Source organism: Sciurus vulgaris, assembly GCF_902686455.1.
Source record: "Sciurus vulgaris genome assembly, chromosome: 16".
NCBI classification, from domain to species: Eukaryota; Metazoa; Chordata; class Mammalia; order Rodentia; family Sciuridae; genus Sciurus; species Sciurus vulgaris.
In genome coordinates this window covers 47,069,537-47,089,437 of record NC_136477.1, presented here as the reverse complement: position 1 = coordinate 47,089,437, position 19,901 = coordinate 47,069,537, and the positions used below count along the sequence as shown (strand labels likewise).

The 19,901-nt window shown below is 42.4% G+C and overlaps 1 protein-coding gene and 1 long non-coding RNA gene across 8 annotated transcripts in view; one reads left to right on the top strand and one right to left on the bottom strand.

Annotated features, from left to right (window-relative positions):
• The window catches only part of LOC306647292, a 76,723-nt gene that overhangs the window by 32,149 nt on the left and 24,673 nt on the right, over positions 1–19,901 (bottom strand). The window lies entirely within an intron of this gene.
• Positions 1–19,901, top strand: part of LOC306647287 (uncharacterized protein) — a 120,345-nt gene that overhangs the window by 86,053 nt on the left and 14,391 nt on the right. For 3 of the 5 annotated variants that reach the window (XR_013760068.1, XR_013760069.1, XR_013760070.1), the window contains one exon: positions 7,895–8,085. The exons of the other annotated variants lie outside the window; for them this stretch is intronic. The gene's annotated coding sequence lies outside the window, so the exon portion shown is untranslated. Of the gene's footprint in view, positions 1–7,894; positions 8,086–19,901 lie in introns of those variants that run through there. 5 annotated transcript variants of the gene reach the window in all.

The following is a 19,901-nucleotide window of genomic DNA, read 5'->3' as shown; positions in this document are numbered from 1 at the left end:
GATAGTTTCCTTTGCTGAGAGAAAGCTTTTTAGTTTGAATCTATCCCAGTGGTTGATTCTAGCTTTTATTTCTTGTGCTATGGGAGTCCTGTTAAGGAAGTCTGGTCCTAGACCAACAAGGTGAAGATTTGGACCTACTTTTTCTTCTATAATCTGCAGGGTCTCTGGTCTGATTCCAAGGTCCTTAATCCATTTTGAGTTTAGTTTCGTGCATGGTGAGAGATATGGGTTTAGTTTCATTCTGTTGCATATGGATTTCCAATTCTCCCAGCACCATTTGTTGAAGAGGCTATCTTTTCTCCATTGCATATTTTTGGCCCCTTTATCTAGTATGAGAAAATTGTATTTATTTGGGTTTGTGTCCGTGTCCTCTATTCTGTACCATTGATCTACCTTTCTATTTTGGTACCAATACCATGCCGTTTTTGTTACTATTGCTTTGTAGTAGAGTTGAAGATCTGGTATTGCAATACCCCCTGTTTCACTCTTCCTGCTAAGGATTGCTTTAGCTATTCTGGGTTTCTTATTCTTCCAGATGAATTTCATGATTGCTTGCTCTATTTCTGTGAGGTACGTCATTGGGATTTTAATTGGAATTGCATTGAATCTATATAGCACTTTTGGTAGTACGGCCATTTTGACAATATTAATTCGGCCTATCCAAGAACATGGGAGATCTTTCCATCTTCTAAGGTGTTCTTTAATTTCTTTCTTTAGTGTTGTATAATTCTCATTGTAGAGGTCTTTCACCTCTTTTGTGAGATTGATTCCCAAGTATTTTATTTTTTTCGAGGCTATTGTGAATGGGGTAGTTTTCCTAATTTCTCTTTCTGAAGATTCATCACTTATGTATAAAAATGCGTTGGATTTATGGGCATTGATCTTGTAACCTGCTACTTTACTGAATTCACTTATGAGTTCTAAGAGTTTTCTGGTGGAATTTCCAGGTTCCTCTAAATATATAATCATGTCATCAGCGAACAGGGATAGTTTGAGTTCTTCTTTTCCAATTCGTATCCCTTTAATTTCTTTGGTTTGTCTAATTGCTCTGGCCAGAGTCTCAAGAACGATGTTGAATAGAAGTGGTGAAAGAGGGCATCCCTGCCTTGTTCCAGTTTTTAGGGGGAATGCTTTCAGTTTTTCACCATTTAGAATGATATTAGCCGTGGGCTTAGCATAAATGGCCTTTACAATATTAAGGAATGTTCCCACTATTCCTATTTTTTCTAGTGTTTTGAGCATGAAGGGGTGCTGTATTTTATCAAATGCTTTTTCTGCATCTATTGAAATAATCATGTGATTCTTGACTTTAAGTCTATTAATATGGTGAATTACGTTTATTGATTTCCTGATGTTGAACCAACCTTGCATCCCTGGGATGAAACCCACTTGATCATGGTGCACTATCTTTTTAATATGTTTTTGTATGCGATTTGCTAAAATTTTGTTGAGAATTTTTGCGTCGATGTTCATTAAGGATATTGGTCTGAAATTTTCTTTCCTTGATGAGTCTCTGTCTGGTTTAGGTATCAGTGTAATATTGGCTTCATAGAATGAGTTTGGGAGGGTTCCCTCCTCTTCTATTTTATGGAATACTTTGAGAAGTATTGGAATGAGCTCTTCCTTAAAGGTTTTGTAGAACTCGGCTGAGAACCCATCTGGTCCCGGACTTTTCTTTGTTGGTAGGCTTTTGATGACTTCTTCTATTTCAGTACTTGAAATTGGTCTATTTAAATTGTTTATGTCCTCCTCATTCAGTTTAGGCAATTCATATGTTTCTAGAAACCTGTTGATGTCTTCGAAATTTTCTATTTTGTTGGAGTATAGATTTTCAAAATAGCTTCTAATTATGTTTTGTATTTCCATCCTGTCTGTTGTGATATTTCCTTGTTCATTCCGAATTTTAGTGATTTTGGTTTTCTCTCGTCTTCTCTTTGTTAGTGTGGCTAAAGGTTTATCAATTTTGTTTATTTTTTCGAAGAACCAACTATTTATTTTGTCAATTTTTTGTATTGTTTCTTTTGTTTCAATTTCATTGATTTCAGCTCTGAGTTTAACTATTTCCTGTCTTCTACTACTTTTGGTGCTGTTCTGTTCTTCTTTTTCTAAGGCTTTGAGCTGTAGTGTTAGGTTGTTTATTTGTTGAGTTTTACTTCTTTTATTAAATGCGCTCCATGAAATAAATTTCCCTCTAAGTACTGCTTTCATAGTGTCCCAGAGATTTTGATATGATGTTTCTTTGTTCTCATTTACCTCTAAGAATTTTTTAATTTCCTTCCTAATATCTTCTGTTATCCATTCATCATATAATAGCATATTGTTTAATCTCCAGATGTTGGAATAGTTTCTGTGTTTTACTCTTTCATTTATTTCTAACTTCAATCCATTATGATCTGATAGAATACATGCTAGTGTCTCTATCTTCTTGTATTTGCTAACATTAGCTTTGTGGCATAATATATGGTCTATTTTAGAGAAGGATCCATGTGCTGCTGAGAAGAAAGTGTATTCACTCTTGGTTGGATGGAATATTCTATAAATGTCCGTTAAGTCTAAATTATTGATTGTATTGTTGAGATCTATGGTTTCTTTGTTCAATTTTTGTCTGGAAGATCTGTCCAGTGGTGAGAGCGGCGTGTTAAAATCACCTAGTATTATTGTGTTGTGGTCTATTTGGTTTCTGAAATTGAGAAGGATTTGTTTGACATACATAGATGAGCCAGTGTTTGGGGCATAGATGTTTATGATTGTTATATCTTGCTGATTTATGCTTCCCTTAAGCAGTATGAAATGACCTTCTTTATCCCTTCTGACTAACTTTGGCTTGAAGTCCACATTATCGGAAATGAGGATGGATACTCCAGCTTTTTTTGCTGAGTCCATGTGCATGGTATGTTTTTCCCCATCCTTTCACCTTTAATCTATGGGTATCTTTTTCTATGAGGTGAGTCTCTTGCAGGCAACATATTGTTGGATCTTTCTTTTTAATCCAGTCTGCCAGTCTATGTCTTTTGATTGATGAATTCAGGCCATTAACATTCAGGGTTATTATAGAGAAATGATTTGGTTTCCCGGTCATTTGGTTCATTTTTAAAATTTTGTTTATTTATTTGTTTGACACAACTTGTTTCCTCCTTTATTTGACAATTCCTTTAGGATAATTCCTCCCTTTGCTGATTTGCTTCTTTGTTTTTCATCTCTTCCTCATGGAATATTTTGTTGAGAATGTTCTGTAATGCTGGCTTTCTTTTTGTAAATTGTTTTAGCTTTTGTTTATCATGGAAGGATTTTATTTCATCGTCAAATTTGAAGGTAAGTTTTGCTGGGTATAAGATTCTTGGTTGGCATCCATTTTCTTTCAGGGCTTGAAAAATGTTGTTCCAGGACCTTCTAGCTTTTAGGGTCTGGATTGAAAAATCTGCTGATATGCGTATTGGTTTCCCCCTGAATGTAATTTGGTTCTTTTCTCTCACAGCCTTTAAAATTCTGTCTTTATTTTGTATGTTAGGTATTTTCATTATAATGTGCCTTGGTGTGGGTCTGTTGTAATTTTGTGTATTTGGAGTCCTGTAAGCCTCTTGAACTTGATTTTCCATTTCATTCTTCAGATTCGGGAAATTTTCTGATATTATTTCATTGAATAAATTGTTCATTCCTTTGGCTTGTTTCTCTAGGCCTTCCTCAATCCCAATAATTCTTAAATTTGGCCTTTTCATGATATCCCATAGTTCTTGTAGATTCTGTTCATGATTTCTTACCATCTTCTCTGTTTGTTCAGCTTTGTTTTCAGGGTTAAATATTTTGTCTTCAATGTCTGAGGTTCTGTCTTCCAGGTGTTCTATCCTATTGGATATGCTTTCTATGGAGTTCTTATTTTGGTTTATTGTTTCCTTCATGTCAAGGATTTCTGTTTGGTTTTTTTTCAATATCTCTAACTCTTTATTGAAATGATCTTTTGCTTCCTGTATTTGCTCTTTTAACTGTCGATTGGTGCGATCAATCAATGCTTGCATTTGCTCTTTCATCTCATCATTCAATGCTTGCATTTGCTCTTTCATCTCCTCGTTTGCTTCTCTGATCATTTTAATTATGTACATTCTGAACTCCTTTTCTGTCATTTCTTCTGCCATGCTGTCATTGGGTTTTATTGATGTAACATCTAGATTTGTTTGCAGCATTTTCTTTCCTTGTTTTCTCATGTTGTTCAGATATCAGTGGACCGCTGAGATATTGCAGATTTCCTCTGTTGATTTACAATGTCCCTGAAGATTTCTATATATATCCCCCCTTAGCCTTCAGTAGGCTGAAGTCTTGGAGGAAGTTGATAATGCAGTGCTCCACAAGGAAGCTGCCTCTCTAGCAGTGGTGGCCTTCAGGTGGGGTATATTCCCTGCTAGTGGGCCGAGGTGCCTCCACTTGTTGACCAATGGTCATCCAAAGGGGACCTAGGCTGTGGGCTGAGGCAAGGCCTGTTTGGGCCTGTGTCTCTGATTTTACCGTCCTTGTGGGGAAACCTCACCAGGCAGGGAAGACTCACCCAGTGGGGAGGTCTCGCTGGTCAGTTTCCTCCTAGAGGTTCCCCTCAATTTACAGCTACTGCCTGGGCTGGGCTGCCTTCCTCTGCAAAGTTTCCAGGGGCCCGGCCCTACCTCCTGGGCCTGGGAGCCTCACCCTTCGCAGATGAATCTCCTTAGGCTGCCCCTCCTCAGAGAATTTGCCCATAGGCCTGGAACCTTCGCTCCGCCCTAAGCCTGTCTCTGTGCGGCTCTTCCACCCAGAAGCCTCCTAGATCCTGGGACCCTGTTCTGCACCTAATCGCCTGGCTGCGTGGCCCCTCCTCTGAGCAGCCACCTGTGGCCCCGAACAATCGCTCTGAGTCCCAGAGACCCGCCACACGCCTCTTCCTCCAGACAGCCGCCCAGTATGCCGGTGCGGTCACTAGGAGTCCAAGAAACTCACTTCGTGCCTCCTCCTCCCACCAACCACCCGTAGCCCTGGGCAATCAATCACTCCGAGTCGAAGTGACCCTCCCCGTTCCTCCTCCTTCTCCAGATAACCCCCCGGGTGTTCAGGAGCAGTCCCTCTGAGTGGCTCTGAATCCACGTGACCCGCTGCACGGGCCCTCTGGGCACCGCCCGGAGCTCTGGTGCGGCCCCTCAAGACCAAGCGTCCCACCACGCTTCTCCTCCAGGCAGCCCCCCTGTGTTCAGGAGCTGTCACTTTAAGACCAAACAACTCACCACTCGCCTTCTCCTCTGAGCAGCCGCCTGGAGCGCTAATGCAGTCACTGCGAGTCCAAAGGACCCGCCGCGCTCCTTCTCCTCCTTCTCCTACTCCTCCGGGCAGGCCCCGGGGTTCAGAAGTGGTCAGAGTCCAAACAGCTCGCCACGCAGCCCCTTCTCTGGCAACCGCCTGTAGCTCCCGCGTAGTCACCCGAATCCAAGCGGCCGCTCCTCTTCCTCCTCGTCCTCAGGGCAGGCCCTGATGTTCAGAAGCGTCGTTCTGATTCCAAACAGCTCGCCGCGCGGCTTCTCCTCTGGCAACCGCCTGCAGCTCTGGCGCAGTCTCTCCGAATCCAAGTGGCCACGCTCCTCTCCTCCTCCTCAGGGCAGGCCCCGGTGTCCTGAGTCCACACAGTTCTCCCCGCCACTCCTCCCCCGGGCCGCCGCCGGAGCCCCAGTGGCTGCTCCGAGTCCCAGCGCTGTGCCGAGCGGCCTCCTCTACGGCGCTCCAGCGGGGGGAGGGGCGTCTCGCCGGCAGTTCTACTTCACAAAGTTTCCTGCGTTCCGGGACCCCCGTCCCATCCGGGATGCCCCCCCAGGGGGTGAGAGTCACCCGGCTACTTTGAGTTGGTCCCAAGCGTCTCAATATCTCCTCTCTTGAATCCTGAGTTCTGGAGCAACACGTAATGCAGCCACCCTCTAGGCCGCCATCTTGAAAAGCCTAGCCCACCCATTTTTAAGGGGAAGAGTCAGAAACTTCTTGGTGCTAGGAGTCTCAAAGGATTTGCAGACACATTTTAAGACCACCACCCCTAGGGTGACCACAGAAAGACAGTTTTGAGAGTCAAGGTGGGTACTTCTCAGGGATGAACTAGGACTGTGATTAGTAAACCAAGACATAGGGTTGTCCTTCAGCGATGTCCACACAATTAAGAGCATTAAGCTCTCTTAAGTTCTTTTGTCTTTCTGACATCCATTGTGTTATTTTTAAATTTAGTCTTTACAGGATTTTTTTTGTATTCTTTTCTTAAATGTAATTTTTATTTTTACAGACTGCATTTTGATTCGTTGTACACAAATGGGGTACAACTTTTCATTTCTATGGTTGTGCACAATGTAGATTCACACCATTCATGTAATCATACATATACACAGGGTAATACTGTCTGTCTCGGTTTACTGCCCCCTCTGCCTCATTTTCCTCTACACCATCCACAGTTACTCCATTCTTCTCTAGCCACCCCTGCCACCCGCTTCTGATTATGTATCATCATCCACTTATCAGAGAAAACATTCGACCTTTGGTTTTTTGGGCTTGACCTATTTCACTTAGCATGATAGTCTCCAACTCCATCCATTTACCAGCAAGTGCCATAATTTTATTGCCTTTACTGTTTTTTTTTTTCAGTTTCTTCATCTGTATTTTATATCTCTTACCACATTTTATGTAGTAGGAAAGGATATTAATTATTATAATGATCATAAAGCACTCAGCATAGGTATCTGTTTGATATATTCAATGAACACCTTTGAAATGTAAGACCTGTGCTTCTGATATACCTAGGGACACCTGTATAGTACAGCTGAGGTGTAAGAGCAAGTCCCTGAGAGGCAGTAAAAATCTCTCAAGATGTCTCTACTGACTCAAAGAAAGTGGATTCTAATCCATTTCTGCACAATCTGTCGCTTCACCTTTACTCTTTGAAATTTGTGCCTTGAACTTTATTTTCTGTTCCTCAATAATTTCTTCCTTGTAAAGCATAAATATTATGTTGAAGTTGCTTTTACTAATGAACGTGGAACTTGAGAGCTATGAATCTTGTCCCACATAATCTTTAATGCAGACTAGGACAGCTGCTGGCACCACGAATATGTGTGCTTAGGATACCTTCTCCCTCTGATGAGAGAAAGCCAAGCAATGGAAGAATTTGCTTCAAGAAATGCTTTTTAAAACCTCACTCTTTGGCTAAGTGATAAAAAAAACACAGTGATGACTCATCAGTTGAAATCAAATTCTTCATCCCCAAAAAAGTGTTTTTATATGAAAAAAGTGGGTGTTTTTTTTCCTTCCCCCAAAAGCAGGCTGCATAATATTTGGTGCTCCTTTTTTCTGAGTAATATATTCCATTCCAGTGGAAAGTGACAGCTTCAGACTTGAGCCAATAATATTTTATTTTCAGAGCTGTGCATACTACCTTCTTATCCAAGGCTCTGCTTTTGCCTACAACCCTAACAGGAGTTCAGCCATTAGACCATTCCAACACAATCCCCCTTTTCCTCCCTTTTCTTTGGTCAGCCATCGACTTGTTTTTCTAAAGACCCGGAACAGAATGAATGCCTAGAGAGCGCAACTGGAAATAGCATCTGCGTATAAATAAGCATGATAGGTTTATTGTCCTTTAGGAGTCCAAAAACAGTCGATCCGTGTCTCCTGATTCCTGTTCTCCGTTCAAAGAGTCTCATTCCTTTCACAGGTCTTCACTACAAAACACTTTCTTTCTGTTATTTCTTTCCTAAGACCCTACAATAATGAAAGATAGCAGTGTGATTTCAGTTCCCATCCATGAAAACAAACATCCCATTCTGTTCCCCATTTGCCTCTTTGGAAGGTTCCACAAAAATCCCCTTGCTAGAAGACAAAAATGCAAAACCTACACTTATTTCTATTCCAGATGGAGACACCTGGGAAAAACTCATATGAGACCTGGGTTTCATGAAGTCCAGGCTTTGTGAATTTGAGAGAACATGGAAGAGAGATGCATCAAGAGAGTTAAGACTGTGAAAAGAGTTAAAAGAATTAGAAGGGATGGAAACCACAGCTTTCAACAACTGCTCAGGAGAAGAGCAGCATTGGACTTGGGGTGAGCAGCACTGGGACTTGGGAAGAGCAGCATTGGACATTTGGAGATGGACTTTGGGAGATATGTAGGTTTAGATGAGACCATAAGGGTGAGTCCCTAGTGATGGTATTAGTGATCTTGTATGAAAAAATACCAGAACTGTTTGCTCTTCTCTAGTGCTTGCTCTTTCTCCCTCTCTCCTTCTACCCCCCACCTCTTTCCTTCTATCCCCCACCGCTGCCTGTTAGGACACAGTAATAAGGCAGTTGTTTACAAGCCAGGAAGAAAGTCTTGCAAGAATGCACTCAACTGGCACCATGATCTTGGGCTTCATGAACTATGAGAAAAAAAGATTTCTGTTGTTCAAGCCACTCAGTCCATGCATGGTATTTTGTTATGGCAGCCTGAGCTGACTCATGGTCCCAGTTTTTCTGGGGCTTAGGAGGCTCCTGGGATGTGAAACTTCCAAGTTTTTAATTCAGAAAATTCCAAGATCTTCAGGACAAGTTGGCCATCCTCATTGGAGTTCTCTACTGGTGTTGCTTTATCCCAAAGAGCCAGGTTCTGTTCTGGACAGGAAGGAAGAGGAAAGATAAATCCAGGCCAGGCCTGGAGGGGAAGAACAAAGCCAGAAGGACTGGCAGTCATTTAGACTTCTTGGGCCAGGGGTGCTAATGGACAATTGGGACACAACGGTGGGAATGGTTTTAAGGTGGACAGTATTATTAATGGGACAAAAATATGGAGGTTGAAACCCACTCTACAATAAAAGGAATCACTTAACTTTGTAAGATGAATGGATTCCACCTGAACTTTTAAGATCCCTTCAGATCCTTCCAAATGAGAGTCCTTGAGAGTGGTTTAGGCTTCTAGACAAATTCCAGGGCTTCATTCCTGTTCTTTTCTCAGGCTCTGTGTCCCCCTTCTCCATGCATTCCCAGTGATAGGGCATTAATTCTTTGAACTTCCTTTTTGTCCTCACTGACCCACCATAGCCCACATTACTTCAGACCCAGAGGACAGGCTTGCTATGCTGCATTGCACTGAAGTATCAGGGTGGGGGCATGGGTGGGAGTAGGAAGTTAATATCAGCATGGAGTCTCCTCTCCAGGTCTTTTCTGTCTACCAAAAAAAAAAAAAATCTAGAAGTTGGGAAAAAGATGCATGAATTTCATTGTCAAACTCGTCTAAGGGTCATTTGACTGTCTAGGAATATTACTGTTTACTTGACTTGATGTTTTACAACATTCTAAGATTAGCTGTTAATTTGTTGAAAACCATTAAGATACAAAATATTTTTATCCAGTAGTAGCACAAATAATTTTTTGTTCTACATAGAGAAAAGCAACTTCTGTTTGGTGGAGAAGATAACCCTAAAGGGTACAGTTTTATTGCCCTGAAAAAAAAAAAAAAAACAAAAAACAACAACAACAACAAAAAAAAACAGTATTATATCTAACTTAAAGATTTTAATTCATTTTTTCCTTTACTAACCATAGGTACACACATTTCTCTTACATGCTTTGTTTCAACATTAATGAGTTAAAAAAAACTTTGACAAGTACCCATTATGTATTTGTCTAAGAATTATGCTTTATTAATGTTTTTGAAAATTATACTCTTGGCACTTCCCTCATCTCAGCCCCTTTTGGTTTCCTTCGGACCCTTAAATATGCAGTTTTAAGTCACGAGTCCTCTTCTTTCTGTCCCTCAAATGCAGAGAAAGACTGGCCCTTCCTCAGGACTGTGGGAATTGGCACCTTTGGGTTCTTTTGAAAGAAGAATTATTCAATGACAGAGTTATGGATAATTGTAAAATCTGGATACCAAGTGGTCCAGCAATAAAAAGCAGAAAATTATGGTGTACCAGTATTTAATATTCCACAGCTACAAGAATAATACTTATTGACTGTTTTAGCAAAATGGGAAATGCTTGAGCCAATAGATTGTGAAAGAGCAGTGTGCACAATATGAACTGGAAAGTGAGGCAGACTTGAATGTATCTGGGAGGAGGGGCTCTTTGGAAGCTTTCTTGTTCTTCTAAATTACATCTAAAATGGTGTTCTGTCAATGAAAAAAAATAGTAAAAAAAAAAAAAAAAAAAAAAAAAAAGAAAGAAAGAAAGAAAAAGAAAGTTTAAAACCAGAGGAAGCAGAACACTAATATAAAGTGATATTGATATTACATGGAGCTTTACGACCAGCCTATGGTTGGGAGTAACTGTCCTTGAACTCTCTTCATTCTGTCATCCTTCACCTCTGAAAACTTAGGAGCTCTGAGATCACTTTCAACTCTATCACGCTGTATGACTAGCAAGGAAAGGCTGAATACTCTGACATTAGATGGAATTTGTTGGGATATTCCTTGCGGGTGGTGAATGAGCTTCTCAAAGCCTATGAGTTCACAGGAGACCCCAACTCTCAGATCCAGGTCTGGAATATTAGCAGCTCTGCCCAGGAACACCTGGCAGCCTCTCAGCTCCCCTTGGGGGCACTGTCAACCTCATGACATTGTCCTTGGTGCCAAACATTCTACCCAACTTACCTAAATCCACCTTTGGGTTGGAGTGCTAACTATACAGCCACCGGAGCCCAAAGTAGGTCCCCAGACCCCACATCCCTTCACCCATCCTGCCTTCCCTGCACCAGTCATCCGTGCCTGGCTGTGGAGAGCCCCTCGGGTCACGGACTCGGCGCCTAGCTGTCCTTTTGAGGACAGACCTTTTCCTCCCCGCCCTCTTGGAGGAAACCACAAAAACAAAGCCGGAGCCAGCTTTGTTCCGAGGGGAATGTTTTCACCCTGCTTCCACTCTGGAAGCTCTCTGGCCCAGAACACAGGCAATGAAACATTTATGAGGCTTCCCGGAGGTGCCCACGCAGTAGGCCATACCTGCCAGCTCCGACCTCACTTGGGGTTGCTTTTGTGTCTCTGGCAGCTGATATTTTAAAGCAGGCTAGTCTTCTAAGCATGAATATTTACAAACAGATTTTACTGATGCTCCTTAAAAAACTCCTTCTTTCTGAGTCCCCACTCAGCCTCTGCTCAGTGAATCAGTTCTATTTTGTTTTATATGTTGGTGTCTTCCTAATTGTTTTCCAAGCACCAGAACCAGGCATACACTCATGATGGGTAGGGATGTATTTTACGTTTATTTACAGCCCAGCAGCTAACATGGTTCCCTGCACAGAATAAAGATCTTTTGGCAAACTGGAAAAAACCCAAATGTTCATCAATAGCAGAATGGATAAACAAGTCTTGGTTTATTTGTACAACAAAATACTACTCAGGAATAAAAAGGAATGAACCACTTACATATGCAACAACATAGTTGAATCTCAAAAATATGCTGAGCAAAAGAAGCCACACACAAAAAAATGCATACTGCATGATTCCATTTATATGAAGCTCTAGAACCAGCAATACTAATCTATGTGTTAGAGGTCTGTGCTGGACCAGGTATTTATGTACCCTGACCTAAATTCATTTGTTAAAGCCCCAGCCCCTAATGAAGCCCAAACCCCCAGTATTTGGAGACAGGGAAAGTAATGAAGGTTAAATGAGGTCATAAGGGTGGGACCCCGACCTGATAGTATTTGTGTCCTTATGAGAAGAGAATACCCACGGACTGCACTGAGGAAAGGCCATGTGAAGAAAAAGAGAGAAGGTGGCCATCTGCAAGTCAGGAAGAGAGCCCTCACAAGAAACAAGTTGACCAGAACCTTGATCTTGGACCTTTAGCCTCTAGAACTATGGCGTTTTGTTCTGAGAGTATGAATAAACTAAGACAAGGTTAGAACAGCAGCATCTTAGCTAGGCTGTAATAACAAAAATACCACAGACTGGGGCTTATACAGTGTCTGGTGTGGGCTTTCCTTCTAGCTGTAAATGGCTGTTTTCTGTTGTGTCCTGAGAGAGAGAGAGAGAGAGAGAGAGAGAGAGAGAGAGAGAGAGAAATAAATAGTGCTCAATGAACTCTGGTCCCTAGCACCTCTTATGAGATCATGAATCTTATCATGTAGACTCTACTCTCATGATCTTCTAAACCTCCTTACCACCCAAAGGCTCCTCCTCCAAATGCCAACACACTGAGGCTTAGAACTTCAATACATGAATCTTGGAGGGACACCAACAGCCCATAGCAAGTGGTTATGTAAGGGAGGTGTTACTAACGGGACAGTGTACATTCTAGGATAAGGAAAATGTTCCACATGTTGATAGGTGGATGATCTCATGGATTTTTATAAACATTCAAAAAAATTGAGTTGCACATTGAAAATGTGTACATTTTACTATGTAAATTATACCTCAATAAAGAACTGAACAAAAAAGTCTTTTGGAAAGAATGATTGTTTTCCTTCCTATGACTCATACAGTTCTCTAACTGAACAATTTGGGAAGATTTATAAAGCACCCACTGTGTGCAGATCCTTGCAGCACAGGTTTAGCAAGGTAGGGGAGGGGAGGTGGCTAGCAACCCTGGTTCCTAGGTCTTAGGGTACATTTTTCAGCTCCCAAAGCAATATCTGGAAGTCCTCAAGTCACAGCCACAGAGCCAGGTTGTACCAAATGCTAACAGCTCATTAAGAGACTTTTTGACACTTGGGAAGCCACATTAACTCCTTCGTATTTCCACAGAGCAGCTGTTGCCTGGTTCCTTTGAGAACCAGCCAGACCCCAGATCTGCTCAGCTGTTGGCCAATGCCACCACGAAAAACACAAAGGAAATGGAAAGCCAGTGCACAAAGTCTTAATGAGATTTTAAACTGTGCAACTCTGACTTTAAAGGCTCCCTACACTGGAGCAAAAGGAGCTGAGAAACTATTTACTACCACATTTCGGCAGCTGCCTTTTCCATGTTGTGGAGTATTAATGGAGTATGTTAGCACCTTGGGACAAAAATGAGGAATTTTCCCCAGGTGATTTCTGCTCTTTTCTTTCCAGTACTTTGGAGAGGCTAACAAGATGCAGTCAGACACCACCTCAGAAGTTTTGTAAGCTGGGGGCAAGAGCTACAGGTTCCTTCTCAGAGAGAAATGTGCCATTCTCTCTGGTACTAGTAGGATGGTGGCAATAAAAACATAAAAGGCCATTTTCATAAGCATTCTAGAAAAGGTAATATGTGGCATGCATGCTGCTTATCTTCCCTCCTGTGTCCTCAGCAGACATTGTTAATTGATCACAGCAGTGTTCATCACCAAACCCAGTTCCAGTCAGTGTACATCACTGTGCTGAGCTGGCTGGTGGTAGCTTATAAGAGCCAAGTATTAATTTTTAATTTTTAATTTTTTGCTAACCTGTTGTTAAACATTCCCTTTATTAAAAATTAAATTATATGAGATTATACTTAAGTGAATTATATTAAAAGCAAAGATAATGAATGTTTAAAATTTATCACTCCCTTATTATTTTACAATTACCATTATCTACATGGTATCTGGAAAAACTTTGAAGTACATCTCTTCCCAACTCTGTATTCATTGACATAGCACTGGTGCCTTCAAACGGGTCACAATGATAGAATGAGAATATTTACATCACAGAAATTGGCAAATGCTGCGACTCATCCCCTTCCTCTGTACAGAGAGTCGGTTGTTAAACATGTACCAGCATACTCCTGTATCAGAGGATGAGATCCAAGAAGAGCCAAAGCCTGCCAGCCAAATTCCCGCTGACCATGATAGGTCAGGGAGGGTTGGTTACCGTGCCTTCCCACACAAGACTTGACATGGAAAGATGCACCTATGAGCACTCGATCTAGTCATGCCCGAAGCTAGAACTGCTCTACTTTTTACTAATGGGAGACTTGCTGAGGGGCATCATTTTCTAATTTTCACAGACACGACGTGGACTAGTGCCTGGTCCTGGAGTGCACAGGTAATTATTTTCTCTGGAGTCTACTGGAGGGTGCCTGAAGGAGCTAGTCAAAGACAACCATTCAAAGTCAATCCAAATCAGAAGCAAATATGAAATGTTGCAAGAAAAGAAAGAACTGAACAGAAAGTTTGCACTGGGGAGGCTGTTAGACTTGAGAAGAGTGCGGGAAGACTCCTTTCAGTGAGACTCCAAAACTGCTCTAGGCTTTTCCTAGGCAGCGAGCATGACCTGGCTGCTTAGGACGGCAAAGGCCTAATGACATTAAGTCCCAAATTTTCAATTCTTCAAATATTTCAATGAAAATGACATACATGCATTAAATTGTTTGGAAATCACAATCTAGAGTTGTCCCCCAAAATCTCCTGGGTTGATGAAGGATTATTCTGAGGTGCAATAATTAGATTATGGTAGCTATAACCCAATCACTTCATCCTAGTTTAAATGGACAGACTAGGTGGTAATCATAGGCAGGTGCCACCTGCCTAGAGGAGGTGGGTCACTGGGGGTTGCCCTAGAAAAGTTCTTCTTCCCTGTGGCTTCCTCCCCTTTCCCTCTCTGCTTCCTGGATGCCATTATCTGAAAAGCTTTCCTCTCCTGGGTCCTTCCAGAAAAAATTGGGGCTAAGGAAATCATGGCTATTGAAGAGATTACTGAAAAGAAGTCACTAAAGGGAAGCTCAGTACTTTGCACAGAGACAATAGGAAAAATGTCTTGAGGACATCTCAGGAATCAGCAAGACCACACCCATCACAGGATCAAGGTGTAAAAATGAAACTCATTTAAGACACCATGGGAGAATCCTGCTTACACAGGGGTGTTCCCCAGGATTCATTTACTGTTCTCAACCACCCAGGCACTCAGAGACTACTGTAGTCATGGTCCAAGGCAGGCTGTCTATTTCTCAGGTGGGCAGCAGAACTTGGCATTGCCCACAAGTTCTGGTTCTGCAGGAATGCAGGATGCTGAGTTAAGGGCTCATGGAGACTTCCACAGAGATTCCACAGGAAGGCCTGGGAGGTCAGCAAAGTATAGCAAGATTGGGATCCCTGTGGGTAGCCCCTGAGAGGGTGATGCGTCAAACTGTGAAGGTGAAACCAAAGCTTGAATGGAGACCCCCAGAATTAAGAGATGCCAGGAACATGGACCTTCTACTGAGGAAAGCTGCAGGAAGTGAGCAGTACCAGGCCACGAGAGAGGCCATGTGTGCTACAGCTGGCAAGGCCATAGGAGCAGAGATGCTCAAGTACTTTGGAGATCACATCTCAACACTGTGTTGAAGGGGGAGCTATAGGACTTGTTTGCCAAGCTGGGTTTAGATCTTGGTTTTGTTCAATACTTCTTTCTATACGCCTGTTCCTTCCCTTTTGGAATTAGAATGTTTGTGCCATTGTATATAGATGTATATAAATTGATTTTGATTTTTACAGGGGCTCAAAACCAAGAGTTTGCTTTGAATCTCAAATGAGACTTTGGACTTGAACATTGGGCAATACTGAAACAGTTGAGACTATGGGGACTCTTGAACTAAATGCATTTTGCATTGCGAGATTGACATGAGATTTTGGGGGTCAGGGATAAAATTTTGTTGTTCGGATACCAGGTGTCCCCCAAAAGCTTGTGTGTGAGGCAATGTAGAGATATTTGGACGTGAAATGATTAGATTATGAGAGCTGTAACTTCATTGGTGGATTAACCCATTTGATGGATTAATAATTCAAATGGACTACTGTGTGGTAACTTTAGGCAGGTGGAGTGCGGCTGGAGGAAGTAGGTCACTGGGGGTATGCCCTTGGGTATTATATTCTCCCTCTCTCTCTCTCTCTCTCTCTCCCCCACCCCTCTCCTGCCATACCTTTCCACCATGATGTTCTGCCTCACCTCAGGCCCAGAGCAATGGAATCAGCTGGCCATGAATGGAAACCTGTGAAACCAAGAGCCCAAAGTAAACTTTTCCTCCTCTACATTGTTCTTGTCAGGTAGTTTGTCTGCAGCAACAAAAAGCTGTCTAACACAACCTTAGAACCAATCCTGAGTATCTCAGGCTTAATTCTTCCTCTTTGATTAAGCCACTCTTTTCTACTCTCCATTCCTTCCTTGAGAAGAAGCAGAACTAGTCCCATTTGCTGGGACTTTCCCTGCCATGAAATCCCCGTGATATGGTAAGCTTGGCAAATCAAGATGGCTTGTAACTCTATGAGCTGGTCATAGCAAATGTCCATGGGAGGACCCATTCTGAAAAGGCTCCAGTCATCCTCTAAGGCTCCGGGATCCTCTAAGATTCATTGGCCAAGAGTCACCCATCCAATGAAGAAGGTCAACTCCTTCACCAACCACAGGTTCATTTTCCCCAATGTTCTCCAAGATATAACATCACTCCAAATCATGTACAAAGGCACCTACTAACTACAGCTGTGGCTGGTGATTGTTAACAGTTGCTTTGGGTTTTTTTTTTTACCTGAAAACCCCACGTATGCCCTGGGTAGTGGTTCTTCTTTCTGATAGCACATTAGAATCCCCTGGGAGTCATCTTTGGTGTTGTTCAAAACATCTGGATCATTCTGAATGATGGTTGATACCCATCATTCTAGGGCCTAGAACACCAGGCACTTAATTAGCCCCTTCCTCCAAAAACAACATTCTGAGGAAAACATGACCCTACCCATGGTGTCCTGCAGCCCAACTTCCTACAAGTACAGGGTGACCCCATATACAGGCATAAGTCCCAGTTTAGACAACTTTAAAAAGAAAATAAGAACATTAGTCCCATAGTCCATTTTCATGATAGTCACAGCATTTGGCACTGCCCTTGCTGATGATGTACTTGTTTTCTCTCCAGTTTCTTGCCATTTAAAGACAAAAACTCTGAAAGCTCCAGGTTTCATGGGCAATGGCCAGGAGGATCTATTGACTGACCAGTTGGGGTGTTCGTGTTCTAGAAATACTGGGAATCTGATGACTAATCATGTGCCTTTCTTTGCATTGGCTGCTAGGAAGCTCTGAGCCAATCTGTAGTAAACTTAGCAATTGTGCAGGCTTTTCAATATGCACATGGTGTGCTGTTTTGATTTGGTTGTCATATGTCCCTCAAAAGCTCATGTGTGAGATAATGCAAGAAGGTTTAGAGGAGAAAAGATGGGGTTATGGGAGCCTTAACCAGATCAGTGAATTAATCCCTTGATGGGATTATCTGAGTGATAACTAAAGGCAAGTAGGGTGTGGCTGGAGGAGGTGGGCCATTGCGGGCATGTTTTTCATTTTGTACTTGGTGAGTGAGTCTCTTTCTCTGCTTCCTGATCATCACCAGAGCCACTTCCCTCTGCCACACTTTTCTGCCATGACCTTCTGCCTCACCTCAAGCCCCAAGGAATGGAGCCAGCTCTCTATGGACTGAGATCTCTGAAACTGCAAGTCCCCAATTAAACTTTTCCTCTAAAATTGTTCTTGTCAGTTCTTTAAGTCACAGCAGTAAAAAAGCAGACTGAAATATGTTCCAACTTTACTTTTAGTTTCCTTTTACTTTCTAAGCCTACCTTTTCCTTCCACCCGGTATCCTTAGCTACCTGTCCTCGTGAATTGAATGTATGAACAAACTGCCACATATCCTCTCAGAAATGAAGAAGGGCATGATATGTGAGCAAATATAATGCAAGTGGCAATTGCTATTAGGAAGAGGCAGAGAACAAAAAGAACTGGGCATATTCTACAAAGGAGATCATGCTGAATCTCAGGACAGGAGGTTTCTGATCTTTGAGGCAAAGCTGACTCCCCAGGATCAATGGTTTTCTCCCTGATTCATGCAGAAAAAGCACGATTGCTGGGTAGTGCCTTTCAGCCTTCTCACTGAAGACATCTCTAAAGAGCTTTCAACAGCATGTTATCCTTCCCAATCAAGGATGCAATTATCTTGATTGGTTTGCAAGCGCAACTCCATGCCCCAGGACAGTGATGTCACTGCTAGGCTGCAGAGCATTCACAGTTGCTCTAATCTATCTGATTTATTTGCAGGGTTATGGAAGGGCTTTTTGAAATCAATATGCAAATGTAATTTAAAATTTAAATCAATGTTTTGAGCCAAGAGCATGAGCACTTTTAATGTAGTCTTAAACACCTGAAGTTGTGGCTTGCGGTGGCTGATGGCTTGGTTCTCTATGGGGTTATATTTGCAGATGACAGGAAACTGGTTATTCCAAGAATGCTCCTATTCAGAAAACAGGGAGGTTGCTTAGGATGTTCCCGATCTCTTCACTTTGCTCCTGCGTGACTATTCAGAGGTTCTGTATAAATTGCTCAGGCAAAATATCCACATTATAAGCAACCTTTATATCTCAGTTCATGAATTGAGTGAGATATGGCGTCTTTTTCTGCCATAGGATCTTAGTGCTGACAGTGATCTAGAGGAACATCTAATCCAGCCCTTTCCTGTTGTGAATGGAAAAGGTTAAGGGACTTGTCCAGAATCATAGAGAATGAGTGGTAGAATCTGAGCTGGGATACAGTTCCCACGACAACTCAGACCAAGCCAGAATCAGGTGCAGAAACTTTAATTCTAGCCCTCAGGTCAACTTCTCAAAGATTTCCTCCAATCTAGCACTATTTCCTACCTACTCAACATATTTATCGTACCCTCATGTTGCCACCTGTGCTCTAGACCATCCGGACATACAGGCTTCGGAAACACTGGAACATGAGCCTAATTGAAAGTTCCCATGGCGATGAGAGTTCTGGGTATGGGAAGCCAGGCCTGTCTCCTCTCCAAAGTCAGGGAAGATCTGTATTCTTGCATGCCTTTCCTTGCTGATTAGCAAGCCACTGTTCTCAAGAGTCATCTCCAGGTTTGTACACTATTTCTCTCAGGGATCATCTCATCTTTTCAAGGAGAGGGCACAAGATCTTCTAAAGCCTCCTGTGGAGACTGCAAATGAAGACACAGTACAAATAACATCCAGGAAGCAAAGCCCACTCACTCCATCCATCCTGGGGATGCTTGTCCTTCTATGTGCACATGTGTTTAGGGTTGTGCATTGATGACATCAGATGATTAGATGCCAAGCTAAAGGTATTTTCTAGTCTTTCCAAGAGGACTAAGATTTGAGTGCTGACAAATCCACCTCTTCCCTGGCTGCTAGGATTTTATGCTGTAAATGGTCCCAGGTTGGCTCTTTGCAATGCCTCCCCATCTCAAAGGGCAGCTGAAAGTGGAAGAGCTCAGGCCCTGCCAAGCTGCCAAGAAGTCACAAGCTGTAGGCGTGTGACCCATTGTTTGGGTGTTTGAGATTCTAGTAATGCTGGCTGGAATTCATTTCACACATCCACCCTGCTGTCTCCTGCTCTGATCCAGCCTGCAGAAGGGAGGCAGAAGCTTTTCAAAATGATAGTAAACAATGAGGTCACAGCACAGAGCCTCCCAGCCCTCCTGAACCCAGTCAAGAGAAAACAATCTCAGTGGTCACAGAAACCCTACGGTCACTTTGAGTCAAGGAATCAAGGCTGGTAGGACCAACCAGGCTGGAACTCACAAATTGAGAGATCCACTTAACCATTAAGTCACAGGTTTTCAATTGAGTTAATGTTTCAGTGAAACCGACACAGGTGCAAAGTTACCATAAGTGGTATAGTTACATTTTTATAGGTGTTCCTTACCTGGGAATGATGGGACAAAACAGGTTAAGAGCAGTGGCTTACGACTGAAGAATCTCACACCAACCCCAGATTGTCTTCTACCCTAGCCTTTAATCTCGATCACCTAATGCAGTGCTTGGCACATAGTAGGTGATCAATAAACTCGACTGCCTTCTCCCCTCGACTGTGATTCCAGAACCCAACACAACACTTGGAACACAATATTGGTTGAATGGTTGCATTAATAAACTAATAACTGAATGAACAGATGCATGGAAGGTTAAATGGGTGGATATTAAACCTCTGCTTTAAACCAGCAAGTCAAAAACCTTGACTCTGTTCCTCA